The sequence below is a fragment of the Capra hircus genome, chromosome 2 (assembly GCF_001704415.2).
Source record: "Capra hircus breed San Clemente chromosome 2, ASM170441v1, whole genome shotgun sequence".
NCBI lineage: Eukaryota > Metazoa > Chordata > Mammalia > Artiodactyla > Bovidae > Capra > Capra hircus.
In genome coordinates, this window is record NC_030809.1 from 41497571 (window position 1) to 41513570 (window position 16000).

A 16000-nucleotide genomic window follows, 5' to 3' on the forward strand; every position below is an offset into this window, starting at 1 on the left:
CTGGCCCCCCTTTGCTCTGCCTCCAAGATGGTAGGAAAGTTGTCGTTTCGGAGGGCAGAGGAGCGGCTCTCTGGTGTTATGTCCTCGCAGTGCCTGTAGTGGTGCTGTAGGAGGCTGCTGCCTCTTCTTGTGCAGCCCCGGCAGCCCTGCCTTCTTGGCTGGAGAGTATATTCAGGGATTTCCCCTTAATAATCACCGACCCTGGGAGCACTTTTTAGTTTCCAAAATAAAAATATGATCCTCACCCCTCTTGCTTGACAGGGAAAGGCTCTCGCCGGAGCCCAGGGGGGAGCAGTAGCAGCGGCAGCCGAGCTTCCTAGTCCATTGCCAGCGCCTCTCACTCTGATCTGTCAGCCCAGCCGAGGGAAAAGGGGGGAAGGAGAAAAAAAAAAAAAAGCAGCTGAAAGGTAAGCAGAAGCGGCCCCAGGCCCGGCCCACATCCCCGGGCTCCCGTAGGGCGGCGGGCTGGGCCGCGCAAGCAGGGCGGGCGGCGAGCACGCTTACGTGAGGCCGGGGATTCGCCGGCCCGCGCCAGGCCCCGGGCAGAGAATGAAAGGGTGAGAGGGCCGGCGCCGGGGTGGAGGAGGCTGGGGACTCGGGGGCCTGGGGGGCGCCCACGGGCAACGACGGCGGGCCGCCGGCCAGGGGTCCAGCCGGGGCCGGAGCGGGGCGAGCGGCGCGGCCTGCGCGGGCCGGGGTAGGGGTGTGGAGCGGGGGGGTGGGGGGTGCCGGTTAGGCCTCGGGCCGGCGGGCCCCGCAGCGGCCGCGCCCTGCCCCCTGCCCCCACACCCCGGGCCTCCCCGCGCCCCTTCGGGTCCCTCGGGGCCTCCGGGCGGGACGGCAGCGCTGCTGGGCCGAAGCCTGCGCGGGCCCCCCGGAGGTTCCCCGGCGGGGCGGCAGGCCCGGGGTGGCCGGGACAGGGGCGTCAGGGCCTAAGAGTGGGGAATGGGCGTCCAGCCGCCCCCTCCCCCGAGTCTCTCGACGACGTCCCCCACCCCCGATTCCGGTAATAGTTGGATTTATTTCTCCCCCTCCTCTGCGCTCCGGGCGGCCCAGGCCGGGGCGGGGCGGGCGGCCTTGCGGGCGTGGGGTGGGGTGGAGGGGCGGTGGAGGAGTCAGGTGCAGCCGCGGCCCGGAAAGTTTCCTTTTAGGCCCGAATTGGGGGCTGGCCTCCTTTCGGGGAGCCCCGGTCCTAGCGCTCGCGACCCCCGAGGGCGTGGGGGAGAGCACTCGGCTATTTTGAAACTCTTTGCCAGTTCCTGTCCGTGGAAGGTACTCCGCCCCTGCACCCCTCGCCCGCGCCCCACCCCGTTCCCCGGTGAGCCCTTCCAGGGCTGCAAACTCCAGCCCCGTCCCCGGGAGCCCCCCGGCTGGGGAGAGGGTCCTCTCTGCCCGTTTGCAAAAGTTTTCCAGGGATTTGTCTTAGCTGATTAGTTAGTGACTGGGCTTGTTGCAGTGGGAAAGGGAGGACGTACATTCAGGTGGTATTTCTACTGGGCAGGCTTTTCTAATCGCTTTTTTAGCCCTTACCCCAGGAAGCCAGAGTGTTTATTTTCAGACCGAGCACCCACCCTTCCTCCCATGCCGGACTTCTTCGAGTCCCGAGCCCCCTTTTCTGGACAGCCTTGCAGAGGGAAAGATGCAGGGAGGGGGGAGGAAACTGTCAGGGAGGGAGACGGGGGCTGGATGTCTGGAGCAGCCCCTAGATGGAGGAGTTTTCCTGTCCTGTTTGGTCACTGTCCGGGAAAACAAACACGGGGACTGGACCCAAGGCGGGGACCCTGGTTGTCAGGACGGACCCCGCCGGGAAGCACTAAGAATGAGGAGGGAAGTGGAGGTGGGCAGGGCAGCTCCTGAAACAAGGTCTACCGTTTAAGGATCGTTCGTTTATTTTTTTCTGATAAAAACTGTTTGGATTTTTGTGATACTCTTCTGTTCGACCCTAGAAATAGAAAAGTGAGGGATTTTTAAGGAAACGTGTTATTGCCGCAACTCAGAAGGGTCTGTGGAAGAGCCCTCAGGGAACTGAATACAGTGTGGTTTGGCTATCCCCCCCCCACCCCTTCTATGGTTAAGTGGATTTAATTTTAGCTATATTTTGGTGCCGTGAGTTTTGAAAGTTTTTTTTTTTTTTTAATGTATAAAACTTAAATTTCCAAATCTAAATTTCCTGGTTTTCGGGGATGGGATGTTTCCTGTGGCTCCACTTAACCTCCTGGTGTTCTTTAGTGTGTGGAAGTCAAATGTTAATGTGCCCTGCCCGCCCCCACCCCCCACCCGCCCCCAGCGTGGGATTGTCTGGGGAGGCGGTTTTTCCTCTTTTATTGGCTCTTTTCTTCCCAGCTGTTTTTAAGTAGACCTGGACCTGGGGCAGGAGGCTGTGTGTAGGTCTGTGCGTCCCAGGCTGTGAAGTTGGCTGGCAGCGGTGTTCCACACTCTGACCACTCACCCCCAGAGTATTATCCAGGAGAAGCTGGCACTTGCAGGGCAGTGGGTAACCCACCACAGGGGTCAGTGCTGACTTCTGTTTGCGTGGAAGAGAGATTCCTTCTGTGGAGTCTTATTAAGTGTGTCTCCTTTTCCTTTTGTTTGCCTGAAATAAAACTCCTGTTTCTCTACAATGACAGCCATCCAGCCATTTAGTATTTTGCTTAAGAAAGAAAGGCTTGATACTTGAAATTGTGTGGATTTCATACAAAAAATGTAAATTACATTTAATGGTTGTTTAACTTTATTGATTTATTGAAATTGCTTGTTGATTTGGATGTTTTCATATACTTGTGTACCCAAAATTTTTACTTATGTTATAGTTTGTCCTTATTTTTAGAGCATACTGTATGGAAGAAATCAGTCTATGAATCTCTTAGGACATTTTGAGGTTTTTTAAAAAAAAATCTCTTTGCTTCTTAATTTGATATTTTTAAGGTGTATTGTTGGCTTCATATTCCCTGACTTTCAAATGTGTGTATGTACAAATCCCAAAAGTTTTGTACCCCACCACCCCTGCAGTCTTTCCTGATCTAATCATTCCATGGGCTGCTTTACTTTGGAAGGAATAGTGGGTTTGGTAATCTAAAAAGTTACATTGTATTTGAAACTTTAAAAAAGACTTACAAGGCAAATATTGAATTAATTTTTAGTGGCTAAGATAGTATAAGTGAAGTCACTCAGTCGTGTCCGACTCTTTTCTTCGATCCCATGGATCGTAGCTTACCAGGCTCCTCGGTCCATGGGATTTTCCAGGCAAGAGTACTGGAGTGGGTTGCTATTTCCTTCTCCAGGGGATCTTCCCAACCCTGGGATTGAACCCAGGTCTCCTGCATTGCAGGCAGATGCTTTACCCTCTGAGCCACCAGGGAAGAAAGTAGTATACTTTTTCACTATTAAATATTTAGTTTCAAAAGTAGATGTTTATTTTCATTTATGTCTGAAGTAATCAAGTTTTCTTTCCTCTGAAAGATTGTGTAAGGAAATTTGTATACCCTACCCCAAACCATTTTTCTCAGTAAATCATGTTAATACTATTACAGAGAATTGAAATTACAGTTTCGATGGATTTTAAAATTTCTAAGTCAGAGCACCCAAAATTAAACATCACTTCAAAAAAAAAAAAAAAAGGCTGATCTATTCAGTCTTACCTGAATTGTTCCCCCAGAGTTAGCAGCTCTCACTATCCAGGTTTGGAACCATAGTTATGGGTAAGAAGTCATTTATATCTGAATACAGTTAGACAGCAATGTTCTCAGACTGGTAGCACCCAGTCTTTTCCCCCCACATACCCTGTAAAGTGTAAACAGTGGATGAATGGATGATACTGGGTTGGAGGCAGCCAGTTGTCCCCAAAGGAGATACTCCACTGCATATACAATGGTGTTCCATCTAAGCCCATTTAATTTATGCTAATGCAGCTCTGTGCTTTGCAAAACAAACAGCAGTGGAGTCTTCTTCTCACTTCCATCAGGTATAGTTTGTCCCAGAACCTCAACTGTAATGACTCGTCCTGGCTTTTTGGGACACTCACAGAGATACTCTTTTCCCGATCCTCTTTTTTCCCTGATTGCACTTAGGATGCTTGGTTACTTGGTTCGGTTTCTTTCCCTGAATGTGACTTGGTTTTAAGACAGCTTTTTGGTTGCATTTTATTTGTAGCATAGCACCCGACAGTCAGCCACATTTGAACTGGGCCTTGAGTTCTGATCCCAGCCAATTCTTGCACTGGACAGGTTCTTCAGCTTTATCTGTAAAATGGAAAAAACTTTTTTCTTTTGATATAAAGATTAAATAAGGTAACTCATGTACTTGACTCTTAACTCACCTAGGCCGCTTTACTCTTCTGTGCTCTATACTATTCCCCTCGGCCACTTTGGGCTTCCTTGTGGCTCCACAGCTGGTAAAGAATCCACCTGCAGTTCAGGAGACCTGGGTTCGATCCATGGGTTGGGAAGATCCCTTGGAGAAGGGAAAGACTACCCATGCCAGTATTCTGGCCTGGAGAATTACATGGACTGTATAGTCCATGGGGTGGCAAAGGGTTGGACATGACTGAGCAATTTTCATTTTCACTTTCAGGCCACTTTACTCTTCTATTCTCTATACTGTTTCTCTTGTTTCATTTTTTTTCTGAATAAAAGTAATATTTAAAAGTGAAAATGAAGTCGCTCAGTAGTGTCTGACTCTTTGCGACCCCATGGGCTGTAGCCTACCAGGCTCCTTAGTCCATGGGATTTTCCAGGCAAGAATACTGGAGTAGGTTGCCATTTCCTTCTCCAGGGGATCTTCCCAACCCAGGGATCGAACCCTGGTCTCCCACATTGTAGGCATATGCTCAGACGGTAAAAGTCTGAGCCACCAGGGATACCCCAAGGTAATATTTTCTCATATTCATTCCATTCAATCTGCCTGTGATACAGGAGACCGGGGTTCCATCCCTGGGTGGGGGAAGATCCCCTGGAGGACGGAATGGCTACCGACTCCAGTATTCTTGCCTGGGAACTCCTATGGACAGGAGTCTGGTGGGCTGCTATCAATGGGGTCACAAAGAGCTGGACACTTTTCGCGTCTAAGACTTTCATTCTATTCAAGAGATAACCATTGTTAACATTTTGTGATCTCTGTGTGTTTGTTTTGTGATTGTTTTGTGATCACGTGCATACCAATGTTGTATACTTTTGTATATGGGAGTCGGTGAAGGACAGGGAAGCCTGGCGTGCTACAGTCCGTGGGGTCGCAAAGAGTCGGACATGACTGAGCAACTGAACTGATAGTTTTGTATTGGTTAAAAGTTTGGGCAGTGGAGTCACATTGGCTTTGAATCCTACCTATGTGACTTGGACAAATTAATCTCATTAAGTCTCAGTTTATTCATCTGTGAAAGGGGGTGATGATAACACCTTCATAGGGCTGTTGTGAATACATGAGGAACTGCACATAAAGCCTCATATGTGGTCTTTGCAATATTTTCCTTTAAAGATTTTTAATATTCTCGATGTTAATTTTTTTCAGTGTGAATGAGTGCTTGACTCAGCATATATTAATAATGCTAGTAAGTATTTGGGTACAGAGACAATATAATTACCTTCGTGGAGCAAATAAATATTTTTGTGCCAGTAAAAAATTAGCAGTATATTCACAGAAAGTTTCAGCAGCTCTATGTTAGCCTAGTCTCTGCCATTGAACTCTTGAGTTGGTAAATGTAAGGAAGTGGTAAGTAAGTACACTAGAGGGCAAAGAAGGTGGGTTTTCTTCTAGCTCCTTTTAAACTTGCATCTATATGCGTGCAAGTGTGTGTGTTGCATGGCTTTGAAAAGCTGAATAGTCTGTGGCTGATTTCATAGGCTCACCTTGGGAAGGTAGGATGCTTGTCTGAGGTGATGGTAGGGTTTGCTAGGGTTTGGGAAAGATCAAAGGGAGGAGAAGTGGTTAACAGAGGATGAGATGGTTGAATGGCATCACCGACTCAATGGACATGAGTTGGAGCAAGGGAGATGGGGAAGGACAGGGAAGCCTGGCATGCTGCAGTCCATGGGGTCACAAGGAGTTGGACACAACTGAGCAACTGAAAAACAACTGGGCCTTGTAAGAAAAAGATACTTTGTTTGCCCTTGAGGAGTTTTTAGTCTAGTGGAGAAGAAAAATAAAGTTGACATTTACAACATTTAAGGAGGAGGGATAGTTTAGCTTGGAGGAAGGAAAGCTTATTTACTCTGGCCTGGGGCTAGAAGTAAGGATTTTTTTCTAGAGGGGTGGGTTTCTGCCCAGAGCAAATAGGAGGAGTTAGATAGGCATTCCAGGAGGTGGGACCTGACAAAGGAGTATTCTGTATTGCAAATTGTAGGAATTGGGGGAGTAGGAATCTATAATGGGAGAGGGAGTGGTTGGCTTGGTCAGGTCCTAAGGAGTCTGTACTTAAGAGGTTTGGATTTCTTGTACTTTTATGTAGGCCTTTGGCCAAATTATTTGCATTTTAGAGGATTCAGATCCTAAAAAAGTGGAACAAAGGAGGGCAAGTGGACAGCTGCTGAGAAGAGATTGAAGGTTTGGACTACTGTGATGGCAATGGCAGTGGGCTTGGAGAGAAGTCAGTGGAGAGGCTGGTTACGGAGGTAAAGTGGTCTTCTTCGGGTAATCGGACGCCGATTTGGGATCCATCCTTGTATAGATAATAGCTGAAGTTGTAGAAGTAGAAAAATTTGGCTTAGTGATGCTTAGTCTTTTTTGGGAATCTGATAAACTTTCTGGACCCTGCTCCAGTAAAATATATTTATACATATTTACACTTTTATGTATATTCAGCTGGGGTAACGTAGAACAGACATCAGAATGGAAGCCGGTGAAAGTTTTTGTTTGACATTCACTGTCTGTGTGTCACTTTCATCACTGACACCTTATAGATGAGGAAACAGATTTGTAAAATAACTTGCTCAGGGTCACGTACCTTGTGTTTTAACAGTGTAAATGAGCTACTGACATGGAAGATTTTTGTGTGAAAACTTGGATTTGTCTATTTTTGAAAAATTGGAAGATCTGGAAACCATAGGTCCGTGTGTGTGTGTGTCTTTTAATTCCAACAACTTGTTGAAACTGGTTTGAATCTGCTGCCTTTAGATAAGCAGAGTATACCAGTCTTTGCCCCACCCCTGTGGCACATGTAGGCATTTCACCTTGCATCCTTATAAAACAAGATTAAAAGCATCTTCGGGAACATTGACATTTAAGTGTGGGCGCCAAGAGAAAGGAAGCCACTGACTGAGAAGCCAAAAAGAGATTTTTCAAGAAAGAGAAAGTGGTCGGCAGTGTCAGATGCCACAGAGAGGTCAAGTGAGATAAGGATGGAAAAGAGTACCTGGAATTGAGCAACAAAGAGGCTGTTAGTTTCAGATTCTTAGCACAAAACAACTGTAGCTACAACTTAATTTTTCTTTTTGTCATGCAATATAGGGTTTCTGTAACAATTGAGAGTGACCCCATAGCAGGGATAGAAACTCAGAAAGCATTTGTCTTAGTTGGAGCTAATAAATGCCATAACCCAATCAAACAGTGCTCATTTTGCTAGTATTTTTGTCCCAAGAACGCCAGTGTCTAGATGTTCTATAGAATGTTGAAAATATTTTTAATGTTAGATTTTTAATATGGATAATAATAGGAAACAGTGTTTAGCTGATTCTGTTACTCTAGCCTCAAGAAGGTGGGAGGGCCTGATTTACTGGAGAATTACACTGTGTCATTCAGAGAACCACCAGCAGCTGGAGACTGCCTTTCAGCCCTGCAGATCTTTGATTAAAATGATAATACCAATAAACCACTACTTAACTGCTTCTAATAGTAGTTAACATTAAGTGATTACTGTGTACTGGATACATGCATATTGAAATACCTAATTTAATTCTCCTAAGTGACTCAATGAGGTACATACTGTTACAATCCTCTTTACAACTGAGAAAACTGAAACCTAAATAACTTGCCCAAGGTCAAACACCTAGTAATGAGCTGAGCCTACTTTAAGCCCCATCTCTGATACCCACTGAAGCCAGTAAGTGCTCTCCACTGCTGCATGAGCTCTCCTTACCTTTCTAATAAATTAGGTAAGAAGCTCAACTAGCATAAAGGTCATTTTAATTGAAATTCATAATGCAGACTTATTTGCACAGTGCTATTTGAGCACAGTGTTTGGCACATAGTAGACATTCAGTCCCAGGGACGGGGGAGCCTAGTGGGCTGCCATCTATGGGGTCGCACAGAGTCGGACACGACTGAAGTGACTTAGCAGCAGCAGCAGCAGCAGCAGCCATTCAGTAAGCATTTAACTTAGCTTAAAATACTCTCCTTTGCATTTTGTGTTGAATATTGTTTATATTTGGGGCTGATAGGCAGATTTTCTCACTGATCTTTGAATCACACCAGTTGATAGATTTTTATAATTTTTGAGTCTAACACTGATGTGTGGGATATTGCCTTTTTTTTTTAAATCAATATACTCATCTGTTTAGTTTCACATTTCTATGCTGCATGAAGTTGAGTCAAAACATTTCAAAAAACTTATTTTTAATGGGACACTTTTTAAGGTTTTAAGCTTTTTCAGACTTGATATGATCTGGGATAAGCAAAAATTCTTTTCATTTGTATTAAATATGTTAGCTGAGAATTTAGGTTCACGTTGGATTAGAAAAAAAAAAACTGTAAGGTATGTTGTAGGTTCAGGTCCTTAAAAGGGGGTAGACTATATAAAATTACAGATGGCAATTAGGAGAAAATAGTGTGGCAGTGAAATGAACATGCTTCTGAAACAGGAGACTCAAAAGAGCAGTAATGACACACAGAGATTCCACATGGAGGTGATATAGTGGCAGTCCCAAAGAGACTAATGTTCATATTTTGCAAATTGGTTTCTGGTTGCTGTTGGAAGACCGAAAGGGCTGTAGGTTGCTTTTGTTAAAAGCTTATCTTTCTTTCCTTTTTTCCTACTAATGTCTTATTCCTCTGTATTTGCAAGAAAAAAGAGACTATGGAAAGGAATTGTTTTATTTTTCATTAAACTTAGCCTATAGTATCAAGGGATTCCCTTGTGGTTCAGCTGCTAACGAATCTGCCTACAATGCTGGAGACCTGAGTTTGATCCCTTGGTTAGGAAGATTCCCTGGAGAACGGGAAAGGCTACCCACTCCAGTATTCTGGCCTGGAGAATTCCATGGACTGTATAGTCCGTGGGGTTGCAAAGAGTTGGACATGACTGAGCGACTGGCACATAATAACAAGGGGGATTTTTTAGGAAGATTTTACAGCGACCCATATTTCCTTCTCTTCAATTCTAGTATATGGATATGTTTGCCATGAAAAATTTCTTTCTGTGACTCTCTTCTCAGGTATTTTTTGCTTTTTTGGTAATAATAAGGGTATATTAAAGGGTATACTCTGGAGAAGGAAATGGCAACCCACTCCAGTACTCTTGCCTGGAGAATCCCATGAAGGGAGGAACCTGGTAGGCTACAGCCCATGGGGTCGCAAAGAGTCCAACATGACTGAGCGACTTCACTTTCACTTTCACTTTCAAAGGGTATATTCTAGTGCTGCTGAGAGTGCTTAATTACCTTAATTCTCTTTAAGGAAGCACAGACTTGTTTGTATTCTGTTTCTAAGCAAGCTATTTGCACAGATGAAGATAGTATCTACTGTAGTAATAAATTTGGTCTGGTTAAGACTTTTTAAAGTGATATTCATCGTATATTAAAAGGTGAAGTTCTAAATGGATTAGACAATGGGATAGTATCTCAGTGGGATCATATTTAAATATAAGACTTTTGATTAAGATCATGTGGCCCTCATACATTATATGTTTCCTCAAATTTTATCTTACAGCGAATGTCAGTGAATGAAGGCCATGTGAACTGCACCTTTGGTGGAGTAGCAGTAAAGAACTTCAGTGTTGGGAGGCTAGATATACAAAATTTTTTAAATGTAGGGTTTTTTTTTCTTTGAAATCTATTTTAGTGCTTTTGTCATGATTACTTCTTTAATTAAAAAAGGGGAACCTTTTTTAAGATAGGGAAGACCGTATTAATGGTTGTTTCCAGTTTATAGACAAGTGATTTTGATATTAAATGATATCAAATATTATTTGATTAAACAATACTTATTAAGAAAGAAGTTAGATTCAAAGCAGAAAGCCATTTTCTCCGAACATTCTTTCCTTTTATAGTGTATAAAGTAAGTCTGAACACATCAGGGAATTGAAATTATAGCTATAAAGATTAAATTGGGCTTATTAAAAGAGGGATTTGAAAATGGAGAATAGCGAGGTGATTATTTAAAAAGAAGATGGAAAGTTGGCTTTTAGTAACATTGTAGAAATGTTACAATTCAAAGAAATAGAAAAAATAATCACAGGTTGTAAAAAACATGACGTTTGGAGAGGAATTGTTTTTAAGGTGTTGCAATTAAACACTTTATAATGGCATAGAGATAGTTAGCAAGAGCTTTGGCATCTTGTAGCAAATGCTGAAAGATGGACTAATGGATAGATTAATGAATTCTTGGAAGGATGTTGAATAGGCAGATTTTAATGCATTCTTACATTTATTAAAAAACATTATTTTATGTTTTTTTTAAAAAGTTATTTGCTAAATAGACCTTGAGTGGCAAATTACATGAATCTATCTGATGAAACTTTTTTTGTATGTATTTATTTCTGGCTGTGCCAGGTTTGTGTTGTGCGCGGGCTTGTCACTGCAGGGCTTCTCCTGTTGTGGAGCTTGGGCTCTAGGTGCACTGGCCTCAAGGCTCACAGGTTTAGCTGCCCCGCAGCATGTGGGATCTTCTAGAACCAGGGATTTGAACTGTCCTCTGAATTGCAAAGCGGTTTCTTAACCACTGGGCCTCATGGGAAGCCCCTGAAACATTTGATGTTCATGAGATATACAGCGATATTCAAACATTTTAAAGCTTGTAAATTATACTTTCTCTTGGCAAATGGCTATGGCTATTAGAAATCACTGTGTAGACTTAAGTACCAATTTAGTGATTTTTAAAAATTAATTATTGGTGGGTGAATCTAGTAACCTGTTTAGGGTAGACAACCTAGAATTGAGTTGCTATCACAGAAGCCATTTATGTAGACAGTGTGTACTTACTGAGCAGCTATTTACTTCTGGGCACTGTGCTAGGCTCTGGGAATAATGAAGAACAGGAAACTGTCCCTCTAGAAGCTCATTTCCTAAGAGGGAAGAGAGCAGAAGAACAAGCAAAGTAGACTCTAATGAGGGTTAAAACAGATAAATGCGCAGAGTACCTCAAAAGAGCATGGAACTAACTCTGCCTCTGGGAATCTTAGTGGTGACAACTAAGCTGTGTTTTGAAGGCTGGGACTGGCCGGAGGATGGGATACAAAGAGGAAGACACCCATTGTTCTGGACAAAGGGCCTGTCTTTCGTTAGGGTGAGACTGGAGGAGCCTGGGTGCTCAGAGCTGTGGGTAAAATCCTCCAGTTACTCATTTCCTTTCTTTTGAGTGCATCTCACTGCATAGATTATGGAGATTCCTAGGTGGCTCAGTGGTAAAGAATCCAGCTGCCAGTGCAGGAGGCACAGGAGATGCAGGTTCGATCCCTGGGTCGGGAAGATGCCCTGGAGGAGGAAATGGCAAACACCCCAGTATTCTTGCCTGGAAAATTCCATGGACAGAGTCTGGTGGGCTACAGTCCATGGGATTGCAGAGTCGGACAAGACTAAGCAATTGAGCACACGTGCACTGCATAGACTGTAATCTTCTAAGGGAAAAAAAAGTTGTCTTTTACCATTAATATACTCTAGCTTCTCAGAAAATGATGGACTTGTCATAAGTGTTTAATAAATAAACGAATACTTGCCATTAAAGCTAGAATCACGTGGATGTGACATAGTGATTATAAATCAAATTTAGTACCTTCTTTAATAGCATGTTTATTCGTTAAAATAAATTCAAAATGATCGCAAAAGAATATGTTTGCAAAAATTAGATGTTTGTTTTATGATTTTATATTTTGGTATATTTTACTACACAGAATTTTAAAAGATACTTCTGGTTAATGATGGCAGAATACTGACATCTCTGTTCTCTCTAAACCAACTAAAAAGAATGAGGAGAATGAGAAACAGAAGAGAAACTCAGTCTTTGCTAACAAAACCTTATAATTTGAACGTATGAATTAGTATTATTTAAGTGCAGTGGGAATTGACCCAGGGCAAGAAAGGATGGAAGGAGAGATGATGCTGCTGCTGCTGCTAAGTCGCTTCAGTCATGTCCGACTCTGTGCGACCCCATAGACGGCAGCCCACCTGGCTCCCCCATTCCTGGGATTCTCCAGGCAAGAACACTGGAGTGGGTTGCCATTTCCTTCTCCAGTGCATGAAAGTGAAAAGTGAAAGTGAAGTCGCTCCATCGTGTCCGACCCTCAGCGACCCCATGGACTGCAGCCTACCAGCCTCCTCCGTCCATGGAATTTTCAAGGCGAGAGTACTGGAGTGGGGTGCCATCGCCTTCTCCACAAGGAGAGATGATTTCCTCTATATATAAACTCAAGCAGAGTGCTGGGAACCACCATGAGGACAAAACCAGTGATCCCCTCACTGGGAATGGCAAGGTTGGTATGTACATTGTGCTCCCTGAGTGGTGAGAGCGATGGGATTGAGTAACAAACCATATGTGTGCTAAGTCGCTTCGGTCGTGTCCAACTCTGCGCGACCCTATTGACTGTAGCTCACCAGGCTCCTCTGTCCGTGGAGTTCTTCAGACAAGACTATTGGAGTGGGTTGCCATGCCCTTCTCTAAACAAGCTGTACAGTTGAACTATTTTTGCAAAAAGTTAAGCATAGAGGAGAAACTGGCAGCATGTAGCTATATAGCTGTGTATCTGGTCAGCTGAAGAGAAATAAAGCCTAAATGATCATCCTCCAAAATCTATGCTATGTGGGCCCTTTTGAGTAGGGGAGACTAGTCCAGCATTGAGTCAAGCCTTAAGGGAGAAATATTGAAGATGATCATTTTGAGAAAGACCTGAGAAAGTAAAAATTATGAATAAATAGTTCCTTATGGTAGGAGGCAGTCTGGAGAGTTGGGGTAAGACATGGCTCCTCTGAAACAGAAGTTTATAGATAGATACAAACGCTCAAGAAATAAATGATAAGATATAAGAGTGGAGCTAATGGAACAAAAGTATGAAATAAAAGAGAAATGTATAGTTATTATAGAAATGAAGGTCACTTTCAAAGTAGCACATATACCCGATAGCTGAGGATAATGGAGGTAAACTTGAGAAATTGGAGCAATTCAAAATGGAAAAAGCAAAAGCCTAGAGACAGAGACAGATACGGAAGACAGTAAGTTTAGCATGTCTATAATTGATACCCCTAAAAAATACAATAGAATAAATGAAATAGAAAAACAGTTTCAAGACATTAAGGAAGCGTTTCCCACAATAAAAAATGAGTTTAAATTCTAAAATGACTCCTAGACTTCATAAATTTAAAAATTAAAAAAAATTATTTTGGCCATATCATGAAGCTTGCAGATCTTAGTTCCCCAACCAGGGGTTGGACCCAGGTCTGGCTATGAAAGCGGCCACTGGATCACCAGAGAATTCCTATCAAGACTCTTATTGTTACGTTAAAATACGGGGAAAATGTGACCTAAGACTTTATGTCCAGGCAAGCTTTAGTTTAAGTGTAATATCAATTGACTTATTTTAAAATAGAAAAACCATGGCTTATTTTCAGTAAGTCAGCCCTTGATGGGCAAGATGGAGAATGGAGGTAAATAAATTATAAACTATTGAATCCAGAGATGGTTTGAAAACTCAGTTAAAAGATTAGTGATTAGCATCAAATAATTTTGAATATAGGACAAACATTAAAGTGTCGTAAGCTATAACAATGTAGAAATAACATAAGGAAGAAATACTGAGTTGGGATGATAGGTAGTTAACAAAAATGTAATTTTTTCTCATTCATAGCAAGGTCAATCACAGGAATGCTAACCACACTAACTTTCTTAGTTTGGAGTAAAGAAATGTGATTTAAAGGACACAGACTATAAATCTTCCAAGAAAACAGGCTATAAAATGAAATATGTAATAAAAAGAATTGAAAGCTAAACAATACAAAAAATAAGGTAGTAAAATTAAGATGAAACATTTGTCATGTAAGTAAATATTAAATTATAAATTGGATGAACTCATTAAAAGAAAATGACTCAGATTGGAGGGGGAGAAAAAACCTGTTAAGAGATGCACTTGAAAAGGGAAAAGCAAGTAATATTTTAGTCAGTATTTAGGCTTTGTGGCCGTACAGTCTGTTAGAGCTGCTCACTTCTCCTGTTACAACATGGAAGCAATCATATACAATATACAAATGAATGAACAGGACAGTGTTCCAATAAAACTTTATGTACAAAAGCAGACAATGGGTCGGATTTGTCTTATAAGCTAGAGTTTGTTGACCTATGATCTTAAATAGTGCTTCAGAAAACCTGAGAGTAAAAGGATGGGCAAAGACTTAACCAGCAAATTCAGGTTCAAAAAATGAACTCCAGATATCAGACAAGGTTGAATTTAAGACAAATAACATCAATTGCCTTTTCTAATGATAAAAAGTGACAGTCTAATGATAATGACATCTCTGTATCAAATAATATAGTTTTAAAATTTATAAAATAAATACAAGGGAAAATAAGGTTATAGTTGGAGATTTTGTTTCATCCCTTGGTAGACAGAAAAAGCAAGCTAAATAACAGTGAATGTTAATAGCATGATATATGGTGTAACTAGCAAGATACCCTAGAAACAACAAATGCTTTTTTCCAGGAGCACCTATTAGTCCCCGAATAAAAATGCAGTCAAATCCAAAATCAGAGATATATGCAGGTTATGCTCTTTCTTTTTCTTTTTTCCTTGTGAAATATGTTTTTATTAGAATACGGGGGATGATTTGAGAAATATCTCCGTGGGTTATGCCCCACCAGGGAGGTGTCCATTCCGATCTTCCTGGGATAGCTTTTGGAACTTCTTAGAGCTGCTTTTCTTGCTGCCAGCAGACTCTGAAGGCCCCCCTGCTTGAGTGGCTCCTCCATGGAAGAGAATTTCCTCTTTTTCTTGGGGACAGTCTTGTTTCTGACAGTTCAGGGTCGCAAACTGGTTCCTCTTTGGGGAAAGATTTCTTCCTCTTGGGAAGACTTCCATGCTAGCTGTGTCTTCAAGATCGCTGCTAACCAGCTTCTCCTTGGAAAAAGATTTCTCCTTGGGTTTGGAAAAAGAGATAAAGGTCTCTCATCCCATTCTCCCGAGGAGTCTCCTGGGGCTTTTTTCTTCACTGGGGTCCTAGCCTCCTGGGAGGCAGCCAAGCCCAGGGAACCAGAGTGTGTTCAAGCCAGCTCCCTGCAAGGTCCCAGCTCCCTGCAAGGTCCCAGTACCTCTTTCCTTATACTCCTTTTCCACACAGCTGCTGTTTTCTGATGACAGGAGGGCAGTTGCAGCTAGCTGTTTCCTTCCAGTGTTTCTTCTCCTGTTTCTCCAGCTTCCTAGTAATCTCAGCAGCTGCTCTCTGCCTGAACCGTTATCCTCCTTCACGACATCCAGATTCTTCTGTGGCATCTCTTCAGCCTCCTAGGACAGGTGTTCCTCAGCTTGGTCGAGTTCTCCCCAGATATACTTGTGCAACCCTCAGAGAAGCTGTCCATTTGTGAGGAAGTACCTCATTTGTTTGCTAGGGGGAGAGGCAACCTTTGTTCTTGGCAGTTGCTTGGTCAGTGAAGGCAGGATGGGAAATAAGTCCGTGTTTGGAGTGTTACCCCCTGTCTTCAGGGCTCTGGAAGCTTGGTCCTTTGCTGGGCCCAGGGAATCAGTGAGACACCAGTATGCTCCTTTTTCTTTTGTGTGCGTGTGTGTGTGTGTGTGGAATCTCAGGATCAAACCTGTGTCCCTTGCAGTGGAAGCATGGAGTCCTAACCACTGGACTGCCCGGGAATTCGCAGTGGTCCT

At 43.1% G+C, this 16000-nt stretch overlaps 1 protein-coding gene across 3 annotated transcripts in view; it reads left to right on the forward strand.

The window, feature by feature from the left end:
- The window catches only part of INO80D (INO80 complex subunit D), a 59457-nt gene continuing 43765 nt past the window's right edge, over nucleotides 309-16000 (forward strand). Inside the window, exon 1 of one of the 3 annotated variants that reach the window (XM_018060489.1) lies at nucleotides 309-407. The gene's annotated coding sequence lies outside the window, so the exon portion shown is untranslated. Of the gene's footprint in view, nucleotides 408-468; nucleotides 558-16000 lie in introns of those variants that run through there. The other 2 variants (XM_018060495.1, XM_018060483.1) reach the window with 2 other exon arrangements.